The following is an 8,850-nucleotide window of genomic DNA, read 5'->3' as shown; positions in this document are numbered from 1 at the left end:
TTTATCTAACTATAGTTATTTTTGATTTCCTCATCTGAAAACTGCCTATTCATGTCCTTGGATCATTTATTAATTGGGAAATGTATTCTTATAAATTTAACTCAGTTCTTTATGTAGCTGAGAAATAAGACCTTTATCAGAAAAACAAAACAAAACAGAACAAAAACTTGCTATAAAATTCTCCCCCCACCCCAGTTTTCTGCTTTGCTTTTAATTTTGGCAGCACTAGTTTTGCTCAAAATCTTTTTTTTTAATTTAATGTAATCAAAATTAGTCATCTTGCTTTCTGTAATATTCTCTATCTTTTTTTGATCATAAAGTCTTCTGTTATCCATCAATCTGACAGACAAACTGTTCTACACTTCACGAATTTGCTTATATTATTACCTTTTATGTCTAAATCATGCACCCATTTTGACCATATTTTGGTATATGGTATGAACTTTTGCTTTATAACTAGTTTCTGCCAAACTGATTTCCAGTTTTTCTAGCAGATTTTCTCAAAAAATGAGTTCTTGTCCCCAAATTCTGGATTTTTGTATTTATCAAAAACAATAATAATATGGTGATTTCCTACTGTGTAGCTTGTACTAAATCTATCCCACTCATCCATATTTCACTTGTTCTTATCTCACTTATTCTTCTATTTCTCTACCACTTCCCTTACCACCGGAACTAGTTCTTTTCCTTCTCCAAGTTATTTAAGCATAGGACTAGACAATATTATAAATACATATATGTATATGTATATATATATGCATATATATGTATATAATTTGTGGTTTTGCTGCTGTTTAGTCATTTCAGTAGTGTCCAGCTCTTCATGACTCCATTTGGTGTTTTCTTGGTAAAGATACCGGAATGCTTTTCCAGTTCTTTTTTACAGATGAGGAAATTGAGGCAGACAGGGGGTAAACAACTTCCTAAGGATCACACAGCTACTAGTGTCTAAGGCCAGATTTGAATTCATGAAGTTAAGTCTTCTCGACTCCAGGCCCTTCATTCTATCCACTGTGCCACCTATGTACCTAATTGTTTTAAATGTGTTATCTCCCATTAGATGTAAGATTTTTAAAATCATGAATTATTTGTTTGTTTTGCCCAAGATGGTTTGCTTAGGGTGAAGAGCAAATGCAGGGAAAGCAGTTAAAGACTAGTTTAGTGGTTTAAGTATGAATTTGTAAAGGCCCAAACTAGGGTAGCAGGAGTTAGAGTAGATGGTCTATATGAATACGATTCATTGCAAAGGAAATATAAATAAGGTTAGTATTATCTGAAAGCAACATAAGCTGGAGGTAGTGGACTTCCATTTAGTGAAGTTCTTTAATCACTTATGAGGTAGAAATGCTCTAAAACATAATAACCAATAAGTGGATAGATTTTGATAGAGGTCAGATGTAGATCATGAAGATGTTAGTTGAGGTCATTGGCATTATTGAAGTTTACAGGGTACAGAGAAAGGCAGACGGGGGGTAGAGGCACAAAGGAGCAAAAGAAAGTGTAGTCTATTTCATTGAAGGAGACAATGTTGAAGCCCCAGAGGTACAAGAATCAAGATGCTGTGTATCATACAAGGCAAAGGAGAAAGACAGTTGCAAAGAAGGGAATGGTCAATGTTTTAAGTACTAAGAAAAGATCTAGAAGAATGTCAACTTTGAAAGGCCCATTCTATTTTGGATTAACAGTTGTTATGTAAGTTAATATATTAGTTGTTTCAGTGGAGTGTTGGAGAAAAAAATAAAGCCAGAATGTCAGTATTTATTCAAACTGAGTGGAAAAGAGGAAAAGAAAAATTGGATTTCAGAGTTTGGGTAAAAAAGGACAAGCATTACTTAAAATTTGGTTTAGGGCAAAAACATCATTTCTCTGGACTTTTAGTAACCATTTCTTTTTGCTTCATCTTGCTGAATACAAGGTTATGTTTTAGTTTGTGGAAACACACTTTCTTTTTGTAAAAGTCAGGAAAAATGTGGACATCCATTATTTGTTTTTACAGAGCTGTGAGAAAAGTGTTTTACTGAGCCCCACATAGTCCTAGCAAGCACTATCATTTTGACTTCAGCTACTTAGGAAGATGGGGATCATCGATAAGTAGTCAATGAATAGATTGTCTTCATAGTGCTTCATTTTGTTGGTAGTACATAGCAACCAAGATTATTATAAAAACACTATTTAACACTGAAACAGATTCCATTGTTTCTCCTCTTCCTCCTTCACTGAACAGGATATTCAATTTTGATCCTCAAACTCTATCACATTTAATAAAGGCAATTAAAATATCTTTACCAGACAGTTCAATCTGTATTGAGCAAATATACCTTCACAGTGCAATCTTCTTTATTCTGAAAGGTAGAGATCAAATTGAGATCACAGTTGGTAAATAACAATGTTTTTGTTTATGAAAATACTACTTCTTATTTATGATAAACCCTTAGAACAGTTTAACACCATATTAGGACTTCATAGTGTGGTTTACAGCCTAGAATAGTAGAAAAGCTAATTGTCCTTTCCCTCACTCTAACGAGCATTGACTTATTGCATTGGTTTTGTTAATATAAATAATTCTGTTCCAATAAAGAGAGATAGCCTTCCATAGACTTCTTATGAAAGGATCTTCCAACAGAGGTCCATTCTCTACTGGTCAGAGGCATTATCTATTTTACAGGTTCCACGAACAAATACTTTAAGTATTCTCTTGACTTAGTTGTTCCATGAAAAAGAATGAGGAAAAGAGCAAGTAAAAGAAAACACTTTGTATGATAAAGAAATAGTATGAGTTAACAGAGTTTCAGGATAAAAACACAGGAGGTAATGATACCATTAGGTAAACTAGAAAAGAAAATGAATTGGTTAAAAAAAACCCAGCAAATGATTAGAAGGAATAACTTAATTGAAAGAAGAAATCTCAAAAATGAATGTGCGGCTAGCAAGTAAATAACTTGTTCAAAAATTGATGTCTGAGAGCGAGACTTATATTTCTGGACTCCTGCTTAAAATGATAGTTTCCTTTCCAGGAATCAAGCTTACCTACATAGGGCATAATATTTTAAAATAGAAGAATTCACAACTATGGCTTTGAAAGCATGTCTAACTAATAAAATTATAGACAATGAAATTGATACATTTGACTACTTAATTTTTTTAAGTATATAATGAAATAAAGGAAGATGGAAGACGAACTACAGGGTGGGGTCATATGTATATTAAGTATCACTAACAAATTTCTGATTTATGGAGTTGGCAATCGTATAATGCTTGTCTAGAAATAAAAATAATGATTCACATTAATATTGACCTTTAAGGGTTAAAAAGTGATTTCCTCTCATAGCAACCTTTGAGTTAATTTGTGCAGATATCTTTGTTCTACTTTTACAGTTGTAGAAACTGAGATAGGATTGGTATACAAAGCTAGCCTTCCTAATTTCAAGGCCAATGTTTTTTCTCCTAATAAACTACTCCCTTTTATAGCCAATTATAAACCTCCCTGCTTATCATTTAGTCATCAAGTAATTGAATTTCCTGAGGAGTACTACAAAGACTGAGACATTTAGGAGGCGATTTTTCAGGTTGCACAGGAGTTGCTGTTTCATGGCTTAAAGAATGTCCAAACATCCACAATTCTCCTGTGCCCGCACAGCACACTTTATAGGAGTTAATACTCCTGTATTTACTAGGCTAGGTATGAGTAAAGGAGGTTTGATTCTTCTCTAGAATTACTCTTAAAATTGTTTTACTCCAAAGGTTTTTTATAGCTTGTCTTATGGCTTGCAGATCCTAATCTACTTCATGCCTTTTGGGAAAATCAAAGACTTTAGAATTTCTATCAATGAAGCACTTAAAAAGTAGATGAATTTACATTTTAAAAGTGAATATTTATAATACTTTTGACAGAATAAAATTCCATCTATCAAAAATGTATCTTTTATAAAAGTTCATCAGTGAAGATCTTTGGAGCTTCCATAATTGAACTTTTAATTAAGCTGCATAGATTATTTTAAATGTTTCCTTTGATTATGTGTTAAGTACTGTAACTTGTTGTCGTGTGTAGAAATAGTGAAATTGGCACTTGCTTCCCAATCTACTTTAGAGTATTCAGATAAGGAAAATTTCATTATTTCCCTTCTAAATGATGTTTTAGACTGAAGTCCCAGGGCTAAAGAATTGGGTCTTAATTGACTGCAACATTCAGCCTATTCATGTCAACAAATTAAATTAATCACAATATTTTGAAAATGCTTCCCTAACAATCCCCATGTTACCAAACAAAAAGAGAGAGAGAGAGAGAGAGAGAGAGAGAGAGAGAGAGAGAGAGAGAGAGAGAGAGAGAGAGAAAGAAACAGCAACTTTCTCTCCAATGGTACCATTACAAACTATCTTTTTCTCGAGGCGGGGGGGGGGGGGGGGGGGCGGTGAGGATAAGGAGAAGGCAAGGCAATTGAGGTTAAGTGACATGTCCAAGGTCACAGAAATAATAAGTGTCAACTGTCTGAAGCCGAATTTGAACTCAGGTCCTCCTGACTCCAGGGCTAGTACTCTATTCATTGTGCCACCTAGCTGCCCCTAAAACCTACCTTCTTATATATCATTGCTATTTAATCCTTATATTTCAAAAGGTGCTTTCTATATAAAAACTGAGACAAAAGAAAGTTTCTATCCTTTTTTCTACCATGGAACCATGGAGATACCAGTCACATACTAGTTAGATTACCAAAAATTTGTTTCATTATAAGCACAATAATTTACTTTGTACCTCCTACTAATTAACTTGTTCAGAAGACATGTTATTCAGACCTAATAATCCTCCCATATCAAGTTTGTATACACTGAATATTTGTGCAAAAACTCTAAAAGTCCTCTGTTTTGTCAAAGAAATATAAACCATTTTATATGCCTGGAGATTTTTTCATTAATTGGGTAGTAAATAAAAAGTCTATAAGTTTCTTGACAAATTGTTTTAGGATAAAATTATAATTGAAACAAACATAATTTTAAAATATTAATAGAGGCACTGGGACATAACAGATGGTGGGCTTTGTTAGAATCAGGAAAATGGGAGTTCAAATGTGACCTCTGAAATTTATTCCCTACATGACCCTGAGAATATAATTTAATTTCTGTGTACCTCAACCAATAATATATATTGGTCAATGGAATGCTCACAAAGTGTTTCCTCACAACCATGAAGTTTATATATATATATATATATATATATAGGAGGAATGCAAAAATCATCAGGCTAGAAGGAATCCATAGATCAAATTTAAATCTTAACCCTGGTATAAAACAATTTAGCATGCAACCTCACATTTTCTGTTTGCAAATAGAAATTGTAAAATCTACATGTATTTACAAAATGTGAGAAATAATTGCTTAGTTCTACATTTGTGAAGCGTTTAGAAAGGAAATGCATGATGTACCCAGAGATAAAAAATAATGGGTATATATTAAATAGACCAAAGCCAATCCAATATAATTGGAGGAGATAACACAGTAAATGGTATAATTCTATGAGTGACCTCTTTCACATTTTCCATTCCCTCATTTCCAAAAAAAAAACAAAAACAAAAACAAAAAAACCCTATTATAAACTGAGAAATTGAATTATATAAATTTCTCACAACTAAAACAGAAAAAACATAATTTGGTGAGAACACTGTATATATTTTAGATCTTTTGTGATATCTGCTTAGGTGAAACCCAGAGAAGTCAATTATAGGATATTGGATTTTACTTCTGATTCTGAAAGCAAGTCACTAAGTGGATATTTTGAAAATTGTTTTCTCTGTCTCAGATTTGGATTTTTTTTTAAATAGAAGGGATGATTTTGTTTGTATAGAGACCCAGCAAGAATCACATAATCATGATTTTACTGAATAACAGCATTAAAAAAAAAAAACATATTCATGCCTAAGTCTCATGTTGCCACTAGCAACACTGACTTTTATGTTTTGACCCCTGACAAGTTCTCAATAATATTGAAGGAAAGAAGCAAAGGCAATCATTCATGACACATGTGACTACTTTTTCAATCCTCTATTTCAGAGCACTTTGTAAATACTAAGGTCAGCTCTGAAAATACAATTACAAAGTTAATACTTGTGAGTAGATATGCTCTTAAAAGTCAAATGAATTAAACAGAAATGACCTAATGCTTCCAAAGCTCTCATTTCATATGTAGAAGAAAGAATGGTGTTTTCTTCAGTATAGACAAACAACTGATTCTACCCTATTAAAAACCGGTGCTTCTTTATCCATATAGACTGTTCTGATGGTCTTTGTTGCTTTGTTAGTTCTACATTCATCCCTTTATAATTCCTATCAGGACATTATTTTGTCTTGATTAAATTATTCTTAATCATAGTGGCAGACATCACTATCTGGTTAATATTTCCCCCCCTCCAGTTCTTTACTATAACATATAGGATTGGTTCAAAAGGATTTTTGACCAAAATATTTGAGTTTGTTAGCTCTAGGTAGATAAATGTACTTTCTACCAGTTACTTTCAGGAAGATTTGGAGATACATCTAGCCACTCCATTAATACAAAATATATATTTTTGCCACATAGCAACATCAAAGTTATATGGTATAATAGTAAATTAACTATCTTATGGTGAGATGGTCTGAATTCTAGTCCTAGGTTTGACAATTATTAGCTCCGTGACTATGAGCAAATAAAATCACAGAATCCTACTTAGTGTTAGCTTCCTTAGTATTAAAATGGAAATAATAAGACTACTTATCACACAGACTTTTATAAAACTCCCGCCCCAGCAAAAAAATCTTTAAAAGCATTGCCAGATGTCAACTTCATCAAGATAAAGAAATATAGAGGATATATAGTTCAGTGGGATGTGTATTTGGTCAGGAAAAGGAAGGGTAAACAATTGAAACTGGTAACTCAGAAGACTCTAAATGAAACTATCATAGTTATAATCCCTACAGAGATAACACCTAACTTCACATCTTCTGAATAACATGAATCATTTTCTTTCACCTTTGGAGGCTTGAGATGTAACATTATCTCAGCAAAGTAGATGTTCAATAAAAATATTTTATGGTCAGGAGGAGATTGCAATATTACTTTAAGAAAAGGAGAAGGTCACAAGGAAGCAATCAATCATTCCATTAACACCTAAAGCATGATAATAAATGAGATATTTTGTGAGTTCAAAATATTAAAGTACCAAACTTAACATAAAATTGGATATATTATCATAATGATTGATTTAAATTACCAAAAGGAAGGAAGGAATGAAAGAAAGAAAGAAGGAAGGGAGGGAAGAAATACAACTGCTCATTTCAGGGCAGATTAGATGATGATACCTGACAGCATAGAGGAAACCAATGTACCTCAATTTATTTTCCTCCTATTTTCTGTGTCATGGAGAAAAGTCTGGATTTCAAAGAAAAGAAGAAAAAGAATAAGAAGCTAGAAATAAAATTAATGAAGGAGATAGTAAGAGCTTTTATCTGCTCTTGAAGAGTTAGTTTCCCTTCTGACACAAGTGAATTACTTTGTAAGATACTAATGGAAATTTGGTACATGTCATTTGCCAAACTGTACCTAGTGATCTTTGAAAGATTGTGAAGATCTGGGGAAGTACCAGAAGATTGGAACAAAAGATCCATTATCTCAAATAAAAAGGGAGAAGTCAAAAAATGGAGACTGTAAACTATAAGCTAGTGGACTGACTTGATTTATGGGAAAACACTACAATATATTTAAAAGAAATGGTCAATAAATACCTTGTGGGGGTGGAACATAGATTGTAGAATAAAAGTAGGCAAACACCTCTAAAATTGACTCTAAAGTTCTGAAGCTGCAGAAGCCATAGAACAGTAGAGTGAACCAAAACTCTAGCCCAAGACATTCTGGAAAGTCAATGGAAAGCATCTATTGCAATGGGTTAGGGAGAGAGCACAGTTCACCATGGGCTGTGATAGCATAGACAGAACCTGAGCAGGACAAGTAGGCACTGAATCACTGGCATCTGTGGCAGTTTCCAGACTTCACAAACCCAAAATGCCTAGGACAAATTGGAAGGTCAGTGGAAAAAGACCTGTGGGGCAACTGTGAGAGAGTAGTGTGGTCAGGCCTCAGCCCCAAGGTGGTGGATGGGGCAGAAGAGCCCACAAAGCTGCAGCAGCAGCAGGGGCAGTGGCAGCTAATGGTTTTAGAGCTCTAGAGGGGATCAAACGTTTGACAGCATACAACCCCACCCGTACTGCAAGCAGAGACTGCTTTGATTAAGAATTCAAAAGCCAAGTAAATGACTGGAAAAATGAGTAAAAACTGAAAAAAATGATGAGACTATAAAATCTTACTTTGATGAAAAGGAAGCCCAAAGGAGAAGACAACAAAGTAAAAATTTATATCCAAAGCCTCCAAGAAATAGATGAATTGATTTCAGGTCATGGAAGAGCTCAAAAAGGATTTTGAAAATCATAAGAGAAGTAGAGGAAAAATTGGGAAGAGAAATGAGAGTGGTGCAAGAAAATCATGAAAACCAAGTTAACCACTTGCTAAAGGGGACTCCAAAAGGGAACAAGTGAGCCTTACTCTCATGGGATTTGGCTTAAGGAGGGAATAGTGTGCATTCACTCCTGCATGGAAATCTATTTTACCCTGCAGGAAGACTGGGAGCAAAAGAATAGGAGAGGGTAGATATAATTATCTCTCATAAAAGAGGCAAGAAAAAGTTTTTTCAATGGTGGGTAAAAAGAGGGGATGTGAGAGGAAAAAGGTGAAGCTTATTCTCATCACATTTGACTTAAAGAAGGAATAACATGCACACTCAATTTGGTATGAAAATCTATCTTACACCACAGGAAAGTAAGGGAGAAGAG

Source organism: Notamacropus eugenii, chromosome 3 (genome assembly GCF_028372415.1).
Source record: "Notamacropus eugenii isolate mMacEug1 chromosome 3, mMacEug1.pri_v2, whole genome shotgun sequence".
NCBI classification, from domain to species: Eukaryota; Metazoa; Chordata; class Mammalia; order Diprotodontia; family Macropodidae; genus Notamacropus; species Notamacropus eugenii.
The sequence above is the reverse complement of the archived record's forward strand: the minus strand, read 5'-3'. Positions refer to the sequence as shown.